The 24,848-nt window shown below is 35.6% G+C and overlaps 1 protein-coding gene across 7 annotated transcripts in view; it reads left to right on the forward strand.

Annotated features, from left to right (window-relative positions):
• The window catches only part of BMPR1B (bone morphogenetic protein receptor type 1B), a 420,588-nt gene that overhangs the window by 137,349 nt on the left and 258,391 nt on the right, over nucleotides 1-24,848 (forward strand). The window contains exons 1-2 of one of the 7 annotated variants that reach the window (XM_081595575.1): nucleotides 4,174-4,238; nucleotides 10,368-10,423. The exons of 5 other annotated variants lie outside the window; for them this stretch is intronic. The gene's annotated coding sequence lies outside the window, so the exon portion shown is untranslated. Of the gene's footprint in view, nucleotides 1-4,165; nucleotides 4,239-10,367; nucleotides 10,424-24,848 lie in introns of those variants that run through there. One more of the 7 variants, XM_081595650.1, reaches the window with a different exon arrangement.

A 24,848-nucleotide genomic window follows, 5' to 3' on the forward strand; every position in this document is an offset into this window, starting at 1 on the left:
AGTCCCTTGGACTGCAAGGAGATCCAACCAGTCCATCCTAAAGGAGATCAGTCCTGGGTGTTCATTGGAAGGACTGATGTTGAATCTGAAAGTCCAATACTTTGGCCACCTCATGCGAAGAGTTGACTCATTGGAAAAGACCCTAATGCTGGGAAGGGTTGGGGTCAGGAGGAGAAGGGGAAAACAGAGGATGAGATGGCTAGATGGCATCACCCTCTCGATGGACATGGGTTTGAGTAGGCTCCGGGAGTTGGTGATGGACAGGGAGGCCTGGCATGCTGCGATTCATGGGGTCGCAGAGTTGGACACGACTGAGCGACTGAACTGAACTGAACTGGAGGCTGGAGGTCTGAGGTAAGGGTACCAGTATGGGTGGGTCTGATGAGGGCTCTCTTCTTGACTTATAGATGAATGATTTTTCTTTGTAGTCTCACTTGGAGGTGGAAGAGGGGAAGAATGGGAGATTCAAAGAGAGCTTGAGCTCTTTTTCTCTGGTGTCTCTCCTTATAAAAGCAGTAATCCTATCATAAGCTCCCCCCTCCTCCCTGCCATGACCCTGCCAGAAGAGTCTAAACCTAGTTATCCCCCAAAGACCCTATCTCCAAATACCATCATATGGAGGGGTGAGGCTTCAACATACAAATTTGGCAGGGACACAGTTCAGTCCATAGAAGACGAACTCAAAGGATAAAATATACAACACATCTTTTTAAGCCCACTGTATATCCTTAAATTTTTATTTTAGAATTTCCTTTAAAGGTAATTGAATAACCAAAAAGTAAAAAAAATTGAATAATATTTTATCTTTTTCTATTGTTTGTGAAATTTTTTTTTTTATAAATGTATCAAAGCTCTGTTGAGATATTTATAGTCCTCACAACACTCTAATATATGCAGTGTATTTAGTAGGTGCTTAATACTTGTTTGGTATATTAAAAACCTAAACAGGTTTAGCACTTTCTCACAGTACATACCACATTATATATTAGTTTACTGAAATATAAAGAGAGGAAACCAGTAAAACTTGGTTTAATGAGTCACATCTTTTTTTTTGACTATTAGTAGAAACATTTTTTGCAGACAATTCTCTTCCCTTCTGATAACCAAATTCTGATTAACAAGATAAGTTTAGGAAATAAAGTTTCATATTTTCCTAGATTAGTAATTTTTGTACATATAAAGCTGAGACTGATACTTAAAAAGTAAGTGGGAAGTGATAAATGGGATGATTGTACTCGTCCCCATCATACAGCTAACACTTACGTTGGTACTAGTGGTTTTTAAGTGGCAGTAGTCCTGACTGTAAAACAGAACAGTAGTGGTCACCCATTTTAATCTTGGCACAGCAAAAAGGAAATGTTGAAATGAAAGTGTTTGTAGCCTTTGAAAAAAAAAAAGTAGGATTCAAATAAAGAAGAGCAAAGAAATCATTTGTATGATCCCTGTAACATTGCAAATTCATGAATATCTGGGGCTTACCAGATCAGTTTGAATTTTTATCAAGTGTCAGAACTTGGCAGTGATCAGGGTGATAAAAACCTGATGATTTACAGAGAAGAAATGGTTTGCTTGTTCATTCATTCATTCAAAATTACTTTATTGAGGTTCTCCTGTGTTTTGAGGCACCATGCCAAACACCATATGAGAGAGACAAATCAGTGATAGCTTTACCCTTGAGTACTTAATTTTGTAGTTACTTAACTAACATTGAGTCTCTCCTACGTATACAGTACTGTCCTGTCTCTTGGGATTGAAAATATAAACATCATTAAAAATGGTCCTTTTCAAAAAAACTTGTGTCTCATCTAGGGAAATACACATAAACACATAATTGCTGTTAGTTATTAAGTTTAATAACTTGAGATTTGGTGCCAGGTCTAAATAGAGGTTAACATTCAAGTGGAACGTATGGCTTTCCAAACCATTCACCAAATCTGGTAAGTGTTGTTGCAGTAGTATATGTCTTTTCTACCCAGTGGGTGGTCTGAGAACCAGCAGCAATGTCATCACTTGAGATACAATACTGGAAATGTATAAGATCTCAGGCTTCACTCCAGACCTACTGAATCTGACTCTTTTGTCGCTTAGTTGCTCAGTTGTGTCCGACTCTTTGCAACCCCGTGGTCTGCAGCATGCCAGGCTTCCCTGTCCTTCACTATCTTCTGGAGTTTACTCAGATTCATGCCCATTGAGTTGATGATGCCATCCAATCATCTCAACCCCTGTCATAAGATCTCCACATGATTCATATACACATTGAAATTTAGGAAACTAATATAAGATTTGACTCGTATTCATATTTATATGAGATGAAATTTTATCTGATCTCATAGCTGAGTTGTTTTATTTGCACATGTGTTCTTTTCACAAGCATTTAGTGAACACAAAATTTATTGAACATGTACCGGGTACTGTATTGGGAGCTGCAGACAAATCAAACAACTTTTAGCCACAGTTGATTGCTAAATAAATTCTATAACTTAGTAAAGAAGTAATTACATCAGTATGGAGAGAAAGAAAACATTCTAGAGAAGACATAATACCTGAACCAGATCTGAAAAGGTGGGCAAGGATTTCTTTAGGAGAGGGAGAAATATCCCAGATTCTTTCTCAGAATCCATTTATCTGTCAGCTTTTGAACAGGTGAGTTACTAGGGATAGGTTATTGAGTCTTTTAAAAATTATTAGGTAGCACCTAAATCAAGGTTTGTGTATTTTGGTGTATTTTGTCAATGAGATGAGTATATTATTTCTTAAGGAAATGTCATGTAATGAGCATTGAAGTTCAATGTGAGTAATTTTACACTGTAAGCCTGAGAGTTTTTTTTTTATCTGTAAAATAGGAAAGTCAGTTTTGTGAGATTTTAATGAAGATTATTGGTGCAAAGAATTTAACACTGGAGTGTTAAATGGAGTCCAGTAAATTTTAACTGTTTTTAATGATTATAAGAACAATTTTTGACATAATGTTGTTAATTTATTTTAGCAAAAGGAAAATACAACAATGTGACAAATATACATTTAAAGTAAAAATATTCCCCTACAATAATAATATCAGTAAATCCTCTATAATCTGAGATGAAAAAATTAAAAACAGGAATAATGAGTCATAATGTCTAAAAACTGAAAAAAATATTTTCACCTTCTTAAAGAGGAAACTTGTGAACTCAACATTCTCCTTTGGCTCTAGACTCTGCACTTCAGTGTTTATAGTCAATCCCAGGACAGGACCTCTCTGTCTATAGTAACGGGCCATTTCAGTCCTTCTTAATGAGGCTTCACCTTAATGCCTTTTAAATATTTGAATAGCAAATTTGTCTGAAGTGGACTCTTCAGCATGTTGTGTGTGGGCTTCCCAAGAAGAAATATATCCATGTGTTCTTAGAGAAAATATGACTTTTTTTTATTTCCTGAATTTGAAAAAACATGTTTAAGTTCCAAGCTAATGTAGAGCAGCTGAGTCTTTCTCTCATAAACAAAAATTGAAATTGGCTTTCTCTAAAAGTTCTTTATTCAGTTCTCAGGAACTGGGTTACTTGCTTTTCTATAGCTGGAGTCTCATATGACTTAAGGCAAAATTTCTTGGTGCCTTTCCATTCATTTAAAATGGCCTTCTAAGAACCACCAGTAGAAGGCAAAATGTCAGTGGGAGGTATTAATCTGAATAAAGGTGAGAATAGTGCAGAGAATTTACTGCTGTGTGGCATAGTCAGAAATGGGTAACAGCATAAAGGGGGCTGAGGGACAGAATTTGAGTCCGGCAGTGAAATGTGCTACTCAAGGTAAACAATCCATTGTTGTTGTCTTTGGCAATTCTTGAGAGCCTTGTCATGTTAATGTAGTTATTGAAATTGAATTTCAAGATTGTACTGTTATTCTCATATTTCACTTAAAAACAGTGCTGCTAACTCCCACCTTGAGAGATCACATGTATCTCATAAGCAGGGCACTGCTAATATTTTAGTAACCCCACAAGAAGGATGGTGAAATGAAATACTGTGAAAACACAACCGACTTGTGTTTTCTTTTCCCAACTTGCTTGCAGTAAGGAGCGTAATGTAAAAATAACCCACTACCAGGTTCACTTCACAAACGCACAAATGGTACCCATTGTGTGTCAGAGATCACCCTGAGTCTCTGTGACCTTGGCACCATTTCAGGGGTTACATTTTCGCACGGATCAACATTTCTTGAACAGTTTCTCCAGTATATTGGCACAGACCAGCTGTTCTTAAACAGTAAGCATTTATACCTTTTCCCCACCTATTTTTCTTCACTGAACATAGCTATTGTAGTCTTTATAAGAGAGAGAGAAAGAAGAAAAAAGGAAGAGAGGAAAGCAAGGAAGAGGGGTGGAGAGAGAGAGAAGGAAGAAAAAGATAAAGGAAGAAAGAAGCCCTAATTACCTATTTGTGCTAGAAGTTTCCACAGTGTCAGGACAGTGGTGTCATACTTGATCTTAGTTCACATTTGTCCCTTTTAAAAATATTTATTTATTTTTGGCCATGCTGGGTCTTCATTGTTGCAGTGTCCTCCTTTAGTTGTGGTGAGCAGGGGCTACTCTCTAGTTGCAGCGTGCAGGCTTCTCATTGTGATGGCTTCTCTGTTGCTGCTCCCTGGCTCAGAGGTCGTGTCTCATGGGCTTAGTTGCTCTGCGGCATGTGGGATCTTCCCACAGTAGAGACTGAACCCGTGTCTCCCACAATGGCAGGTGGATTCTTAACCACTCGACCACCAGAGAAGCTTACTGCCCGCCCCCTCCCCCACCCCGCACATTTTGTAATTTTAAAAGATTGGCTCTTTCAGGATTTCCTTTTGATAATATATTGCTTATTGCTCCCAGTAGAACAGTTTAAGAGATATTTATGAAACAGGACGTGTATTTTCATTTGATTGCTTTTCTAATAGGGAAGAGTTACAGATTTGACTTTAGGGTATTTCAGAATTACTTGAAGAAAGGAGACTTCTTACTTCTTTCAACTTGGTCATCTTAGGCGCTGAATATTGAAAGAGATTGCTGTTTTATGTTCTGTACGTTCACATTTTAATGTACTTCTTCTTATGACTGTATAAATAAAGTGAGTCTTTTGATCATTATTGGATTTTTAAAGTTATGTTAAATCCATCGTGAAACTACTGATTTCTTCTTGGTTCTCTAAGGATTAGGCAGAACAGTTATTCTGCAAGTACCATGAGAAAGAAAAATAATATTAGAAAGCAAAGTAGTTAATATCAATGTCTTAAGTTTTATAAAGTAACTTTACATTGGAAAGGCTTGGTAGTATGATGTCTAGCTATTGATGTAAACAAGCATCACAAAATTCTTTTTTCTCTTGGTTTTAGAGTTGTATAGCTCATCCAAAGTTGTAAATGTGTTGTTCTTGAAAGAAAAATATCCCTCATTGCCTAGATTAATGGTGCTTCGAGACATGTTTACTCAAAGATGGCAACAAAGAGTTGAACAGGCTAAATGTTCTACATTAGCGATCACTGTGACATATACAACAGATGGAGCCAATGGACTGTTTATGTAGCTGCCTTCAATTTTTCCTTGATTTATAATCTATGAGAAAATTGAAATGTTTTTTTCTATTTTTAAAGAAAAAAAGCAAAAATAAGGACATTTCACACAAAAATCTGTTAATTCTAAAATTTGGTTCATGAAGAATCTTAGCCTGTTGTCATACATCAGGTCTGAAGTTAAGTTGTACATTGAGGTCCTTTTCAAGAGTTGCTCTATGAGACAGCTGAATCAAGGAAAATTACCTTGATTTTGGTATCCTAGAGGCAGCTTATAGTGTGTACCTCTAATCCACTGGTTAAATTTGAATATATGGCATATGCAAGTGCCATAATCATTAAGAAATACGCTGGTGTTCATGAAAACAGAACATGAAAGGTATCAGAACTACGTTTTATATAGCCTTGATTTTTAAGTAAAACGATCATATTTCCTAAACTGGTATGTTTCTTTTGTGTCCAGTTACTGGAAATCATCATAAGAGCATTCTGAAATAGGCAAAGTGATTTTACTGTACACTTTATAGTGCTAAAATGTTACACAAACATGCCAATCATTAGAGGAAAAAAAGGAACCTGTCTGTGTTTATCTGTAGGATTTCTTTAAAGAGTTTCTGATTGGTATTTGAGTTTGAAGTCTACTGTTGACAGTTGCATGTATATTTCAATGTTTTATGACCAATCTCAGTAGTAGGGCTTTGGCTATTACTATTCTTTTAGCAAGGATAGCAGTAAAGACTTTTTACTTCTAGAAATTTATCTTTTCATTTAATGATATAGTCCTGGCTAAAAGCTCTTTGGGGAGCTTTTAAAAAAAGCAAAAACAGTCTTCTCTGCTACTTACTCAAAGGATAAAAGTGAATAGTATCTTTAGAGGTTTGAAAAAAATGTTTATCTTCTTATTGTTGAAGTTGATATAACTTCTCAAATTAGTGATATATATGTGCATGGCTACATAGCCCATGAGTAGAATATTTTTGACAGTTAAATTTAGATAGATGATCAAAATATCTGTTCCATATAGAAAGAGGAAACTTTGAGAATGGAGTATTTTAAATTGACATTTGATATTTAATCTTATGTGATTGGACATACCTCTGTAGTTATAATACTTTTTTTAACATATTACATATTACATTGGATTACACTAAATCTCTAGAGTTTCATAGGAGTTATTTTTTCATTTGTGCCAATAAGTGAAATTCAAGTTTGTCAAGAATTGTTGGCTTCCAGAATATTAGAATATGTCATAAAATGACTAAGTGTCAAACTAAGACCCTATTGTATGGAGAGGCTTGGCTAAAAAAATTAATATAAACTATATCCTAATTCAAAAATAAGTGAAATGAAAAGATAGTATTGATTTGAAAGATTGACTATCTCTTATATTTATGTGTAGTAGGCAACGTATAGTAGGTTATATATAGTATGCAATATTTATAAAGTTCTTGTTTAGTTATGCCTTGGCTTACTCGTGAGTCTGAAAGGCTATAGGGAAACCTGAGATATTTACTGATAGGATTTCCATACTTAAATAACAGCCAGTGGGAATAGGTTTGAGGCCTCAACCTTGTTTTTCTAAGCCTGGCTCTGCTGCTACACTGCCATCACATGGAACGGGACTCAGCCCCCAGACTAAAATGACATATGCTGTGGCTTTTGTCCCAGCTCTTTTGCTTTTGTACGATGACCTTGAGTGGCCTCCAAAACTTCTTGTTCTCCACTGTAAATAAGCGATAGTAAAATGTATTCCTGAATAATTCACAGATTAAAGTCATTGTAGATGATGCAGTGCATTTGAAGACATTTGGGAGACTTGTCTGGTGAGGCATTATTCTTATGTCTTGTAGTCACCCAAAAAACTGGAACATTTGTATCTGCCAGCTACCCTTTTTCCAGCACATCCTGCCCTCAAAGTATCTGCTGTATTTTTAGTAAAACTTAAAAGGAAAAAGTCAACCGTAATCCTGTATATTTCTTTCTGGTCTTTTTCCTGTGCATTTAAAATAAGAATTAAAAGCAATAATGTATATATTCTTTTGTAAGTTCCTGTTTATGTATAACATAAATTTTTTTTCTTGAATTCTTTTTAAACATTATTTTTGATGGATATATAAGATATTTATCTGAGAAGACATACTGTGGTTTACTTAATTCTTGTTCTGTATGTGAAAGGTTAGATTGTTGCTAGTTTTTTTTTTAATGCACAGAAAATTCCTTATGCAAAATTTTTGTAAAATTTTATAACTCATTGAGATCTTTTTTTTTATGTTTTTTTCCATTATGTTTATCATAGGATACTGAATATAGTTCTCTGTGCTATATAGTAGGACCTTGTTGCTTATCCATTCTATATACAATAGATTACGTCTGCTAGCCACAACCTACCAGTCTATCCCTCCCCCAAATTTCTCCCTCTTAATAACCACAGGTCTTTTCACTATGCCTGTGAATCTGTTTCTTTTTCATAAAAGTTTATTTGTGTCGTATTTTAGATTCCACGTATAAGTGATGTCTTATGGTATGTGTCTTTCTGTTTCTGACTCGTTTCACTTAATATGATAGTCTCTAGTTGCATCTGTGTTGCTGCAGATGGCACCATTTCATTCTTGTTGTGGCTGAGTAATATTCCATTGTATATATGTACCACTTCTTTATCCATGCACCTGTTGATGGACTTTAGCTTGTTTCCATGTCTTGCCTTTTGTGAATAGTGCTGCTATGAACATAGAGGTACATGAATTATAGTTTTGTCTGGATATATGCCCAGGAGTGGGATTGCTAGATCTTATGAAAAATCTAATTTTAGTTTTCTGAGGAACTGTCATACTGTTTTCCATAGTGACTGTACTAACTTACATTCCCACCAACTGTGTAGGAGTATTCCTTTTTCTCTGCCCCGACTCCAGCATTTGTTATTTTTAGACTTGTTAATGATGGCCATTCTGACCGGTAGGACCTCACTGTAATTTTTGTTTGTTTGTTTGTTTGTTTGTTTGTTTGACTTTCTAACATTTTATTTATATTCTCTAAAATAATTTTGAAAACCTATGAATTGTCTTGCACATTTTTTTTTAAATAAATTTATTTATTTTAGTTGGGGGCTATGTTTGTTTGTTTTTAAGATTTATTTATTTTTGGCTGCACCGGATCTTCATTGTTGTACTTGGGCTTTCTCTAGTTTTCCCGCAGCATGTGGGATCTTCCTGGACCAGGGATCGAATCCCTCTGCATTGGCAGGTAGATTCTTAACCACTAGACCACCAGAGAAACCCACGCATTGTAGTTTGGATGTGCATTTCTGTAAAAGTTAGTGATGTTGAACATTTTTTCATATGCCTGTTGGCCAGATTGTTTCTAGTTTTGATATAAAAGACATGTACTATAGGAACATCTTACTCCGTAAAATTTGATCTGATTTTGGCTGCTTTCTAAATATTTATTCTTAGCAGTGGAATTACTGAAGCAAGCGGTATAATCATTTTCATGTTCTGATAATTCCTGAGAAATTATTTTCTGAAAGATTTTAAATGTAGTTTCAGTTCTTCCCCTGGATTAGGCATTTTCTTTCTTTTCATACTTTAAACACTCTTCATTTTTCAAGGCCTATTTTTTTTTCTAAAACCCTTCCTAGACTCCTCGCAGCACTCTTGAAGAAGATCTCTCATTTTCCAAAGTGTCTGGAGACTCCTTAGGCCCAATTTTATTATTTTGAAAATTCATTCTGTTATTTTGAGATAATAGCAATTCTAGTTGTATTTGTTTCCAGGGCTCCTGCAACAAAACACCACAATTTTAGTGGTTTAAAACAGCATAAATTTGTTCTCTTACAGTTCTTGATGGTAGAAGTCAAAAACTAGTTTCACTATGACTCAGTGAGTCCAAACCCACTCTGGAGGCTGTAGGGGAGAATCCATTTCTCATTTCTTCCAGCTTCTGGTGGCTACTGACATTCCATGATTTGTGGCCACATCCCTCAGTCTGTCTCCATGGCCACATTACCTTTTTTTCTATGTGTGTGACATTGGCTTCCCTCTTTGTCTTGTGAGGACACTTGTGATGGCACTTGGAGTCCACCTGGTTAATCCAAGATACTCCCAATGTCCTTTATCACAGCTGCAAAGATCCTACTATATAAAGTAACATTCACAGGTTCTGGGTGGTAGGACCTGATGTTTTGGTAGCCAGCATGAAGGCCCTTACAATAATTCATCGCTAAATGAGTAGGGTAATTTGAATGATGATTTGGATTTTTAAAAATTGTTATATATTTAAAACAAAATAACTGATACTGTTGGGAAATGGTATAGTTGAATATGAAGTATGAAGATGAATCTAAGGTTGTGAAGAGCTCCAAGTAGTATTATCTCTTACTAGTATTATGTGACCTACTATTAAACATAGTTTATATGTATTTATGGAGATATAGCTAAAGAAGGGGCTTCCCTGGTGGCTCAGTGGTAAAGAATCTGCCTGCAATGCAGGAGACCTGGGTTTGATCCCTGGGTCAGTAAGATTCCCCTGGAGGGAGTGTATGGCAGCCCACTCTAGTACTCTTGCCTAGAGAATCCTGTGGACAGGGGAGCCTGGCAGGCGGCAGTACATAGGGTGGCACAGAGTCGAACTCGACTGAAGTGACTAAGCAGCAGCAAAAGAAGAGTTGATATTTATAATTGGTGTTTAAAAACTTTTCAATAGAAATGTGAAATTTCCTAATTCAAATTCATGAAAAATTCCTGAAAAAATTTATTATAGTCACTGTCAAACTTAAGCAAGGTACTAAAACTTTTCTTTTTGACATGGAATGTTTCTACTGGAATTAAATTGGGCATTTTTTTTCCCTCTAGATACCTGTGACATTAACTGAGTTTCCCTGTTCACCCACACATAGTTATCATTTCAGGTATCTATTTCTTTAATTTTTTTTTTTTTTAATTGAGATGTCATTGATAAAGTATATATTTGTGACAGTCCATGCCAGGTTCAGAGCTTGCTATTCCAATTGCTACTGTACCGTTCCAGAAAACAGCAGGTTGTTACTTAGACTCCCAGTATGAGAGAGGAACTCAGGGAAAGTGGGAGGAATAGGCAAGGGTTAGAAATAACCTGCAGTTCTAATCTTCAGAACCTTTGCATCAACAAGATTGGAATAAAAACAGTATTGTTGTTTTTCTTAAATTTGGAAACCTGTAACTTATCCAACCATAACATTCCATGCTGAGTGCATGCACACTTTTAAAAGACAGCACGCTGTAATGCACTAGGTCCCCACATCTGCTTCAGTACTGGCTTTGTGTATAACTTAAAACTTCAGACGTCAGTTGGCTGGACACTGTATTTTATATCGCATCCAGTGAAATGAAAAGATAAAATAGCCAGCAGAATATAGTCAGCATACTAGTAAGTTTTAAGAACATTTTATGTGTTGATCAGAATGTTGGGTCCTATATTTTTAATGCAAAATCATAAAGGTACAATTTAAGTTTTCCTGTGTGTATAGAGACATTTAGAAATTTTCATCACTTAGGATTAGCATTCCAGTGTTGAATACAGTGAAAGTTTATTAAAAACAAGGGGCAGAGTTCTGAGAAAAAGAAAAATTAGCCAAAAATGCAATTTAAAATTAACCGAACATTCTGTGTCTGATTGTTTTGTTCAAGAATGGAAATGTCCATGTTCTTTGAGGCAGTATTTGGAGCGACAAAGAAACTGAATTATTTGCTTAACAAAGAGTATCAGTAAGTTGTTTGCCTGCTTCCTGGGGGCATGGAAACAATTTTGCTTTTCGTTATGGCAAATCTTGAAACTGAAATAACATACAAAATAAAGTATGCTTTTAGGTGTATTCACAATACGCCCCTCGTCCATATCTCTCTGGAACGTAAAAGACAGTTTACCATAAAACAAAACAACACAATCCTAGAATGGTAAAAATAGCTCCTAAAAATACTCCTCAGGAGTGTCAGACCTGCTGCAAGCCTGTCCTGTGTGCTTCCATGTGAAAGGTAGAATGAAATCTTGTCACAGTAAAGGACTGAGAGGCCTGGACCTCTTTGGGCACATGCCCATTTAGGCATATTTTGCTATCAGTGTCTTTGTGTTGTGGGTAGGGGACCTCAGTTCATTATAGGTTGAAACTTTAAATGTATTCTCTCCTGTCTAGGCACTTTGGGCATAGGAAAGATCCAGTGTTTTTCAGACTGAGTATTGTGATGCATAAATAGAATTATGACATCGATTTAATGTCTCAATTAGCAATTAAATACATTGAGATGCAATACAATAGAAAATGTCAGAGTGCTTCACTGATAATGTAAGAGCAAGCATTATTTTGCATATTTGCTTATATTCTGCAATGTAACATACAACTACTCTAATCAACTTTTCTGAGATTTCTCATCAGTTTGGAAGTACTCTAATATATGACTAGGTCTTCGTGTTCAGACTGTGGGAAGGGTGGAGACATCAGTATGGCAGTCAATTATTTTTGGTAGATTGATGAGATTGAAACAGATGCAGAGTGACCTTAAGTGATAAACTGTACTTATGTTGGGTGAGAGATTTTTCTCTGTGTTCTTGACCAGCTATTTACTCTCCTGAAACTGTGGATTTAGTCAGCTCAAAAGGTTGTTCCTAATCTATGGAACAGAAAGTAAAACAGCAATGAAATGCCACTTTATACCCATCAGATTGGCAAAGTAAATCTGATATCCCCAACTTTGGCCTGAATGTGGCAATAAAGTAATTGTTTTCCATCACTTTGGAAGGCAATTTGCCCCATCCTGGTGATTTTGAAGGTATGTGTGTCCTCTGACCCAGTACTGCTATGGCTGTGTGTCTGCTGCAGAGGAAGGAACTCTCTCACATACGCAGGGAACACTTGAACCAGGGCATTTATTACACCATTCATATATATGTCTGCATATTCATATTTCTATTTAAATAGATATATGACTATGTAGATACAGAGATCTTGATCACTTCTATACTGTTTCATTTCAACAGTGGAATGCTTAAGAGGGTAAAGCAAGATACTTTGATTATGTTTTTCTTATTCTCAGTTCTCTTTCTGCAAACTGTGTGTGTATATATGTAAAGGAAACAACCTGACTATCCCTTTACTAAGGAAGAAATAACAAACTGAGGCTCTCTATGCTATAAATATGCTATAGCAGAGTTGCAATGAATGGCTTAGACCTACCTGGACCAATGGAACACATCAAAAATAACAGGGAAGACATAAAAGAAAAATGCAGAGAATTCACATAGTTTAATGCTACTTCTGTAAAACTTTGATATATAAAATAAAATATAGTATCTATTATGTATATACATTCATATTTATTAAAAACCTGAGCGGAAAATAGTATTCTGAGGTTTGATCAACTTGGTAGAGGACGAGAAGGGAGAAAGGGTAGTGATAATACTTAGTTGTGCTTGGTGATGATATTTTAGCTATTATCTGTACCATTTGGGACCAAAAAAATAAAGGTTCTGAAGAACAAGAGTGCGAAATGAGACTGTCATGCAGAGTGAAGTAAGTCAGAAAGAGAAAAGCAGAAATGGCATTGGGTTGGTGAAAAAGTTTGTTCTAGGTTTTCCATAAGGTGTTATAGATGAAGTTCATCTGAATGAACTTTTTGGAAAACCGTGTATATCGCTTATATGTGGAATCTAGAGAAATGATATAGATGAGCTTATTTGCAAAGCAGAAATAGAGACACAGACATAGAGAACAAATGTATGGATACCAGGGGGCAAGGGAGGATGGGATGTGAATTGGGAGATGGGATCTGACATGTATACACACTACTATGTATAAAATAGGGCTTCCTGGGTGGCTCAACTGGTAAAGAATCTGCCTCCAATGCAGGAGACCCTGGTTCAATTCCTGAGTTAGAAAGTTCCCCTGGAGAGGGGATAGGCTACCTGCGCCAGTATTCTTGGGCTTCCCTGCTGGCTCAGATGGTAAAGAATCTGCCTGCAATGCGGAAGACCTGGGTTTGACCCCTGGGTTGGAAAGATCCCCTGGAGGAGGGCATGGCAACCCACTCCACTATTCTTACTTGGAGAATCCCCATGGACGGAGGAACCTGGTGGGCTATAGTCAATAAGGTCACAAAGAGTCAGACAGTACTGAGCAGCTAAGCACGGCACATGTATAAAATACTTCCCAGGTGGCGCTAGTGGTAAAGAATGTGCCTACCAATGCTGGAGACACAGGAGACACAGATTTGATCCCTGGTTGGGAAGATCCCCTGGAGAAGCAAATAGCAACCCACTCCAGTATTCTTGCTTGGGAATTCCCATGGACAGAGGAGCCTGGCAGGCTACAGTCTATGAGGTTGCAGAGTCAGACATGACTAAGTGCGTATGTGTGTGTGTGTGTGCACACACACACACATGTAATAACTAATGAGAACCAACTTTATAGCACAGGGAACTCTACTCATTACTCTACGGTGAGCTAAATGGGAAAGAAATCCAAAAAGAGGGGATATATGTATATACATAGCTGATTCACTTTGTTGTATGATTGAAACTAACACAATATTGTAAAGCAAATATACTCCAATAAAAATTTAAAAACTCTGAAATATTAATATTTGCTATTGTGGCTTGTAAGTACCTGGATAGGATATTGTTCTCTGATCATTTCTCTTTGTCCAAAATGCTAAACTACTTAAAATGTTGTCTATCCTATCTTTAAAAACTAGAATTTTATAAATCTTTGAGGTGTAGATTAATAAATTTGAGTTTCCATAACCCTTTAAATACATTCACTTAATAATAATTTTTTAAAGAAAAAGTAAACTTTATGTCTCAACAGTCTCATTTGCTGATCTCTGCTATATTTGGCTTCATTTCAGCGCAGGAATGTAAAGAAAGTAATGTGAAATGTTTTGATTCTTTGTTCTTGCTTATTCATTCTCTGCGTTCTCAGTGTACATTCACTAGAACAGAAGCTTGTGAAGGATGGGGTTTTGGTTTCTGGCTTACCAGCATATGGAGGAGTTGATGCCTGGAGCTAGTAGGGCTTACCTTAGTACTTTTTGTTCAATGAATGGGTTAAAGAATAACAATGAATCTCCAGCTGTGAATGCTTTCTCCTAGTCTGTTACTATGCATATAGCACAGCCAGTGCATATTACATTCCAAATGAAGTTACTGTGAAAGACGGTAGGAGATACTTTTATATTAATCCATTCCTTACTTTCCTCTGAGGGCTTAGTGTCAGGACAAAATTTCTTTTGTTGGACAAGTTTGCAATCTACCTTTCTTTAAAAGATAACCCAGTTCACTCCCACCCTTACCTTTCTTTTTATACCTCATTTTCTGATTAATTCAGAGTTAAACCTATTGTCTTTTGGATAGTAGAGAATGAATTTATGCATGCGTATATCTTCTAGGTGTCTAATGGTTTCCAGTTTCTGTTTGATTTTTTCTTTTTGCTGTTCTATTATCATATTTCATATTGTCTTAACAATGTAAACTCTCTCAAATTTTTTTTGGAAAATTATTTCCATAAAAATCACATTACTTTAAAGTTGTATATTACCTACTTTTTTGGAAAATGCATCATTTTAAAATGTATCTGAGGTCTAATATTTTTACCGGAATTTGGTTATGAACTTTATAAAGCCAGTGCTTAATGTAATCAGCAGAGTTGTATCCCCCCCGAATTCATACGTTCACATACCTCAGAATGTGACTGTATTTGGAGATAGAGTTTTTAAAGGGGAGTAATTAAGTTAAAATGAGATCATTGGGGCGAGCCTTAATCCAATGTGACTGATGTCCTTATAAGAAGAGATTAGGACACAAACAATACAGAAGGAAGACTGTGTTAAGATACAGAGAGAAGACAGCTAGATGGAAGCTGTAGAAGTTGATTAGAAGAAATCAACTGTGTCAACAATTTCATCTTGGATTCTAGCCTCTAGAATTGTGAGAAAATAACTTTCTGTTGTTTAAGCTACTTAGTATATGGTATTTGCTATGCAGAAAACTAGAAAACTAATATACTTGGTGAAATGAATGGATATATACACATTTATTTTGTTTACCAAATTTTAATAGCCAATAACCTACCATTTACATCTTATGAAAATACAGAATCTGTGAGAGTGAAATTCGCTCAGTCATGTCTGAGTCTTTGTGACCCCATGGACTATACAGTCCATGGAATTCTCCAGGCCAGAATACTGGAGTGGGTAGCCTTTCCCTTCTCCAGGGGATCTTCCCAACCCAGGGATCTAACCCAGGTCTTCCACATTGCAGGCTGATTCTTTACCAGCTAAGCCACAAGGAAGCCTGAGAATACTGGAGTGGGTAGCTTATCCCTTCTCCAGTGGATCTTCCCAACCTATGAAGTGAACTGGGGTGTCCTGCATTGCAGGCGGGTTCTTTACCAACTGAGCTATCAGGGAAGCCCAAATAAGGAAATAAGAATAAGGAAATAGAAAGTAGAAATAGAAAGATGTCGAATATGTGATCTGTACAGTCTTATTACTTTGTTTATATAGTTTTTTAGTCTTTAAACACAGTGTCATTTGGATGGACCTAGAGATTATCATACTAAGTGAAGTAACTCAGAAAGAGAAAGACAAATACTATATGATAACAATTACATGTGGAATCTAAAATATGACAAAAATGAACTCATTTGCAAAACAGAGACAGACTCACAGACATAGAAAACAAATTTATTGTTACCAGAGGGGAAAGGGAGGGGGACAGGGATAAATAAGGAGTTTGGGATTACCAGATACAAACTACTATAGATAAAACAGATAAACAACAAGGCCCTACTATATAACACAGGGAATTGTATTCAGTAGCCTATAATTAGCCATAGTGGAAAAGAAAAAAAATAAATACAGTGTCATACATCATTTCCTTAGGTAGCAATCTGATATTTCAGTACATGGCAGCATTTCAGTATACATTAGGCCGTACCTCCTACACATGTGCAGTTCTTTAATAATTAGTGCCTATGATAGGGACTTTGAAGTACTTTTCAGGCACTTTGCCACCTCAATTAGACTTAATGTTAATTTAAATCTAATATTTAAAAAAGTGGTAAACAATGTGTATTATTAGTATGGTAGCAAACGAGAATTCAGACCATCAGGTTAGCTCAAATTGCTCATTCGTAGCTTCAGTTATTTGGTAAATATTTTTCTACAGTGGTTTTACAGTAACAACCGATCCTAGTTTCAATTCATCTACACCAAGTGATTTGTGAATTACTAATAAGAGAAATCAATGATTATAAAACTTTAATCAGTGGTGAAACATTCTTTTGCTTCTAAAATGAAAAAATAGTCATTAATATTGTAGAACATTATTTTCTCTGGTAGCAAGCAGGGAAATAAGTTTTCTGAGGTTTTAAGGTGATGAACCCTAAAATATGAAAAAGGTTGTATTTGAACCTTACTTTTTAACATTGGTTTGCTTTTATTCTGCAACTTGGCAAATATCAAGAAAAGCAGGCTTGGCATATCTCTCATTTCACTATTTGTTTTTCTTCATCATCCCTCACAATTTCATGTGTACACTTCAAACACTACAAGAAAATAAAAAAATATGAAATAGTCTACCCAAAACACTACAAGAAAATTAAAATATATGAAATAGTCTACTCTAAATTTTGAGTCCTCTCTTTTGAGTGACTTAAAGGTGTAAAGGCCTTGGAATCCTTAAATAATCCCTATTTTCAGCAGGCGCCATGAAAATTGTTTTGTAAATTATTTTAAACTATCTCATATAACTCATGAAACTGTTGGTGAATTCGTTTATAAAATCTTCCAAAGATGGTACATTTTTCCTTTAAGATGGTCATGATTGTTAGTGTTGTTAATTTCTTAACTGTTGGCATGAATTAATTTAAATGAATTTTCTCACTTTTATTAATTCAGTAGCAAATTATGTCTCATTTTCATTGGACTGCTTGAAATTTTCTGGTTTTCATCATACTTAGAATATGTAGATTTTACTACCATTTAGTATTGCTTCTGCAGTGAAGGTAACTAATTTCTAATGCAGAACAGTTGACAGTTTAAAGTATAGACCTCTTAAGATCAGTTTATAGTCTAAAAACAACTATAAATATTGTTTATGCAGCTTAATCAGTGGAAATTAATCTACATTTTCTGTCAACTTGGATTTTATTCAAGTCAGACTGCTTTTGACTAGTCAAATCATCTGTTCACATAGCCTTCCTTCAGTTTTCCTTCTTTGATTAACCCCCATTCCATTTGTACCCAAAAGATAGTTGATGTGATCATGTTGCCATGTTCCTGTGTATTCCTCACAGCTGCTAAGGGCTCCCTGCATAGAATGCTTACCTACCTCTGGCTGCACCGGTGTACCTGATGGTTAAATTTATCACAGCTAGTCATGTGCAGGGCAGGGCGATATATCTCTCTGATTTTCTTTGCATTTCCTTTTCTGTCTTAATGTAAAATTTGGAAATTTAACATTTACTAAGGAAGCGATTTAAATGGAATTCATTTTTTTTTTTTTTAAACTGTTCATTCTGTTTTTAATAGAGATTTATTTCCCTTTGGGAAGGTATTAAGCTACACAGGAAGACTGAGTGGATAATAAAATTAACAAAGTAATTTTGGTGATTTAAAAAAAAATAGTATTTCACAGCTAAGGTTGGTTCTTGTGAAGGAAACTTAGTTTCTGTTCAGCCAAGATTTTTCTCTTCTGAATAGTGTTTGGATGTAATTCACATTATCTCCAGTGACTCTACTTTTTCCTGGCTGCTAAAGCTGAGTAGCTCTTCAGATTATTTTCTTTCTGTAGGTATTTAGATAAATCAATCAGTTTGAGTTGTCTGGTTGATTTGGGAACTCAAATGAGTAAAACCTTTGAAAATGTCTCCAAAGACCAAATAAAATCAAAACCTTTTTTTCCCCTTTATATTTGTTATTTTTGTTATGTCGAAAACCTAGTTCAAATACCAGTGCATTTCAGACTAGACATTTCAGTTTTATATGGGTAAAAAAAAAAAAAAAATCACATAAAATATTCATACTTGAGGGGCAATAGCCAAAGGCAAAAATGTTTCATGACTCACTATTAGTCTTCCTGACTGTTCATCCAAGAAAGACATATCCTTTCCTCTTACATCTCTCTGGCCTGATTTCTTAATGCCGGATTAAACTCTTGATGACAATCATGTATCTTTTATATTTACTTTTTAGGGGATAGTTCACATTTTGTCTCTTTAATAATAAGAACAAGGTCTTCTGTATTGTAATTTGGTTAATTTCTGGATTTTATAGAGCAACTTTTGGATTATAATCTCTGCCAGGATTATTCCTGTCCATATCCAGGTAGGTAGAACATTTTACCAGCTGTCACCTTTGAGTTCCAACTGGTATAATGTTTATGCCACAGCCTTCAGCCTCGGATCAGTAACTCTGAGAAGTGTACTAGAATCTGACATGCAGGGAGGTTTTTAAAATGCACATGCCTGCGCCCTATTCTGGACATACCGCTTTAGAGTTTTGAAGGTGGTAACTGGGGATGTGCAATTTGCAAAAACCTCTCAGTATACTGTGATGCACTCACGTGGTGAAGAGACATTGACTACACTATAAACCTTGAAAATGTGTCATTGGTAGTATTCTTCATTTAACTGAGAGGAAGGCGTCTTTTGTTGTTTCTGACCCAGAATGCCCTTGCCTATGACTGGTGAAAGGAAACTAAGCTATATGAACAGGAAACAAAATTATTCACTCAGCATGAATTCACCTATGCAGGAAATAAAGTGATGTGATAGGAGCATTTAGGATTCAATGCTTAAGCCATAAAGTAATTGCCTATCCTTATGCTCAGCCTCTATCTCAAACTCCCCTCTTCTCCATTCTCTCTTTACCTAACTCTCTACTAAGACATGCTTCAGGCAGTGCCATCTTATTTCATTGATACCCTTACCAGAACCTCTAGATAGAAGGAGAGGCCACCTCTATAGCCCTCTACAAGCTTTATTTAGCACATTACTATCATCTGTGTGTCATACTGTACAGAAATGTTATTTCTTATGACTTACTTGTGTGTCTCCCCTCATTAGCCTGTGAATTCATTCAGGGAAGGGACAGTGCCGTATATAATAGCTGGGGAAATCTTTGCTTTTCCAATGCTGAAGTGTCACAGGTGGTCTTAAGCGTTTGCTGAGTGACATTACTTTTTCTATATAGTAGTGGGATTAATGAGAATGCACATGTCTGGGATCTTTACAAGTTAAAAGGCCTTCAGAGAGGGTCCAGGCTAAATAAATATGGAAAGTTTCACCTGCTCACCTTGAATAAGAGACAAGATATTTTTCATGAGAATTACTCTTTTTAGACTGAATCAGAAGTTTTGATACTGTAGTAGAATTTCAGAATTTTGTAAGAGTAAATTTGACATACTAGTGCGTGTGTCTGATATTTAATATACTACATTTGAATTGGATTTATCAGTTAGTGTTAATTTATTCAACAAGCATTATTTCAATGTCCTTAAAAAACTATTACCATGTTTTCTGTTATATCATGTTTTCTTTGTTATCTTACTGCTCTTAGCTCCTTGATCTGTCTTTCTTGTTTCTCATCCTAAACCTCTAAATGGTAGAGCTCCTCGAGGTTTTCTTCATATCACCTTTTCTTTTTTTGTACTAATATCTGTAATGATATCACTCTTTCTCAAGGCTCTCCATACATCTATTGTTAATGATCCCCAGATTTTATCTTTGGTTTCAATTCTCTTATTATAGGTAGTAATTTATTTCAAAAGCTTAGTCATAGTAAAGGGTAGGCTGATGGCTATCTGTAGATGAAGACGGGACTTTTCATCAGATCCAATGGTGTCTCAGTAATGCGTTCATGTCAAATATCTTCTATTTAAATGAATTATTAAAAACCCATAATCTTGATTATTTCTTCTTTTATAGTTCTTAGATGTTCCTCATGAACTTATTTTTATTGAGGTAATATTGATTTGTAACATTGTATGCTTTATGTGTACAACAGTATAATTTGACATCTGTATACTCTACAGTGGGCTCATCAGCAAAAGTCTAGTTTCTGTCACTATTCTGTTAACCCCCTTTATCCTTCCTTTGCCCGTCTTTCTTTCCCCTCTAGAAAGCACCAATCTGCTCTATGAATTTGTTTTTATTTTGTTAATTATTATTTTTAATAATAATAAAATATTCTGGTTATTAAAGAAATGGGAATACCACCTTACTTGTCTCCTGAGAAGTCTGTATGCAGATCAAGAAGCAACAAGTTAGAAAAAAAAAAAAAACAGCAACAAGTTAGAACTGGACATGCAACAACGGACTGGTTCAAAATTTGGGAAGGAGTACATCAAGGCTATATATTGTCACCATGCTTATTTAACTTATATTGTGAAATGCTTGGCTGGATGAAGCACAAGCTGGAATCAAGATTGCCGGGAGAAATATCAATAACCTCAGATACGCAGATGACACCACCCTTATGGCAGAAAGCAAAGAAGAACTAAAGAGCCTCTTGATGAAGGTGAAAGAGGAGAGTGAAAAAGCTGGCTTAAAACTCAGCATTCGAGAAATGAAGATCATGGCTTCCAGTTGCATCACTTCATGGGCAAATAGATGGGGAAACAATGAAACAGTGACAGACTTTATTTTCTTGGGCTTCAAAATCACTGCAGATGGTGACTACAGCCATGAAATTAAAAGACTTGCTCCTTGGAATAAATGTTATGACAAACCTAGATGGCATATTAATAAGCAGAGACATTACTTTGCCAACAAAGGTCTGTATAGTCAAAGCTATGATTTTTCCAGTAGTCATGTATGGATGTGAGAGTTGGACGATAAAGAAGGCTGAGTGCTGATGAACTGTGGTGTTGGAGAAGACTCTTGAGAGTCCCTTGGACTGCAGGAGATTAAACCAGTCAATACTAAAAGATATCAGTCCTGGATATTCATTGGAAAGGCTGATGTTGAAGCTGAAACTCCAATTCTTTGGCCACCTGATGCAAAGAACTGGCTCATTAGAAAAGACCTTGATGCTGGGAAAGATTGAAGGCAGGAGGACAAAGGGATGACAGAGGATGAGATGGTTGGATGGCATTACCGACTCGATGGTCATGAGTTTGTGCAAACTCCAGTAGTTGGTGATGGACAGGAAGCCCTGGCGTGCGTCGTCAATGGGGTCACAAAGAGTCAGACATGACTGAGTGACTGAACTGATTTTTTAATTCCACATATGGTTGCATTCATATGGTATTTCTCTTTTTTTTACTTGTGATACACTCAAGGCCCATTCATGTTATCACAGATGGCAAGATGTCATCTTTTCTTGGCTGAGCCATATTCCATTGTGTGTGTGTGTGTTTATATCACATCTAGTTTATCCGCTTATCTGCCCAAGGGCACATTTAGGGTGTTTGTATATCTTAGCTATTTAAAATAATACTGCAATGAATATAGGGGTGCATATTTCTTTCTGTATTAGTGTTTTTTTATTCTTCAGACAAATACCTGGAAGTGGCATGTCTGGATTGTATGATAGTTCTTTTCTTAATACTTTGAGAAATCTGTTTTCTGTTTTCTATAGTGGTTGCACCTACATTTCTGTCAACAGTGTATAAGAGTTTGCCCTTGTCCACATCCTCTCTACTACTTACTATTTCTTGTCTTTTGATAATAGCCTTTCTAACAGTCATAATGTCATATTTCATTGTGGTTTTGATTTTTACTTCTGTAATAATTAATGATAAACATCTTTTCATGTACCTATTGGTTATCTGTGATCCTCTGACCATTTTTTTAATTAGATTATTTTTCTTATTGTTATTGAGTTATATGAATTTTTATATAGTTTGGATATTAACCCCTTATCAGATATGTGATTTGCAAATATCCTTTTTCATTTGGTAGGTTGTATCTTGCTTTATTGATGTTTTTTTTTGATGGGCAGAAGCTTTTCAGTTTGATGTTGTCCCACTTGTTTGTTTTTTCTTTTGTTTTCCTTGCCTGAGCAGACATATCGAAAAAGATATTGCTAAGACTGATGTCAAAGACCATCCTGATGCTTATGTTTTCTTCTGTAATTTTATGGTTTCAACTCCTACATTCAAGTCCTCAGTCCATTTTGTGTTAATTTTTTTGGTGTAAGATAGTGCTCTAGTTAAATTCTTTGGCATGTCTCTGTTCAGATTTCCCAACACTATATAGAAGAGAATTTCCTTTCTCAGTTGTATTTTTTATGTCTCTTTTGTTGTAAATTAATTGTCCATCTATTTGTATGTTTACTTCTGGGCTTCAAATTTGGTTTCATAGATCTGTGTATCTTTCTTTTCCAATACCATGTTTTTTTAAGTTATTATTATAGTTTTGTAGTATAATTTGAAATCAGGATTTTGATGACTGCAGCTTTGAGTTTTTTCTCAGGATGGCTTGGGCTGTTTGGAATCTTCTGTGGTTTCATGCATTTTTAGGATTTTTATTTTTGAAAAAAATATCCTTGGAATTTTGATAGCAATTGCATTGAATCTGTGAATCACTTTAGGTAATACGAACGTTTTAACAGTGTTAACTGTTAAAATGAACGTGGAATAGCTCTCCATTTATTTGTGTCTCTTTCAGTTTCTTTCAGTGTCTTACAGTTTTCAACATACAGGTCTTTCACCTCCTTAGTTAAATTTATTCCTAGGTATTATAGTGATTGTAAATGGAATTGTTTTCTTAATTTTTTTTTTTTTTTTTTTACAAGCTTGTTGTAAGTGCACAGGAATACAACAGAGTTTTGTGTATTAACTATGAGCCCTGAAACTTAATGGTGTTCATTTATTGGTTCTAAATTTCTTTGGTGTCTGTAGGGTTTTCTGTGTATAAAATGCCATCACAAAACAGTGACAATTTTTCTCCTTTTCAGTTAGGATGCCTTTTATTTCTTTCTCTTGCCTAATAGGGAAGTACTTCAAATGCTGTGTTGAATAAGAGTGGTGAGATTGAGCATCCTTATCTTATTCCTGAACTTAGAAGGATAGCTTTTAGTTTTTCATTTCTGAGTATGATTTAGCTGTGGGTTTGTAATCTGTGGCCTATATTATGTTGAATATTTCATCTAGACCCATTTTATTGAATATTGAATCTTGTCAGATGCTTTTTCTGCATTTACTGAGATAATTGTATGATTTTTATCTTTTGTTAATGTGATATATCAATGAATGATTTGCAGATCTGGAATCATCTTTGCATTCCTGGAATAAATCCCACTTGATCATGGTGTATGATCCTTTTTAAGTATTATAGAATTTGGTTTACTAATACATTGTTGAGGATTTTTGCATCTATGTTTAATCAGTGATACTGGCTAATAATTTTCTCTCTTTTTGGTTGTCATTGTCTGATTTGGTATCACGGTAACATTGGCCTTGAAAACGGTGTTAGAAAGCATTCACTTTTCTTGAGTTTTCTGGGAAGTATTTGCAAAGAACAGGTAGTTAATCTTTGAATGTTTGGCAGAATTTGGCAGTGAAGCCATCTGGTCCCAGAGTTTTGCTTTTTAGGGGGGATTTTTGACGATTCTTTCAAACTTCTTACTCTAGTGATCGGTCTATTCAGAATTTATGCATCTTCCTGATTCAATCTTGGAAGGTTGTATGCTTCTAAGTATTCATCCATTTCTTTTAGGTTGTCTGTTTTTTTGGCTAATGGCTATTCATCATAATCTGTTACAGTCTCCTGTATTTCTTTTCTTGTTTCACATTTTGTTTGAACTTTTTTTTTTTCCTTAGGGAATCTAGCTAAAGACTTTTAAATTTTGTTTATCTTTTCAGAAAATCAGCATTTTGTTTCATTGATTTTCCTATTATCTTTTTAGTCTCCATTTTATTTATTTTCCTCTGATTTTTATTATTTCCTTCCTTTTACTGACTTTGGTCTTTGTTCTTTTTCTAGTTCCTTTAGATGCTGAGTTAGATTGTTTGGAATACAAAAGTAGGACGTTAAGAAACACCTGGAGTAACAGGTAAATTTGGCCTTGGAGTACAGAATGAAGCGGGGCAAAGGCTAACAGAGTTTTGCCAAGAGAACACACTGGTATAGCAAACACCCTCTTCCAACAAGACAAGAGAAGACTCTACATGTGGACATCACCAAATGGTCAACAACGAAATCAGATTGATTGTATTCTTTGCAGCCAAAGATGGAAAAGCTCTATACAGTCAGCAAACACAAGACAGGGAGCTGACTGTGGCTCAGATCATGAACTCCTTATTGCCAAATTCAGACTGAAATTGAAGAAAGTAGGGAAAAGCACTAGACCATTCAGGTA

Source organism: Giraffa tippelskirchi, chromosome 1 (genome assembly GCF_054371585.1).
Source record: "Giraffa tippelskirchi isolate mGirTip1 chromosome 1, T2T-mGirTip1v1.2.pri, whole genome shotgun sequence".
Taxonomy (NCBI): Eukaryota; Metazoa; Chordata; class Mammalia; order Artiodactyla; family Giraffidae; genus Giraffa; species Giraffa tippelskirchi.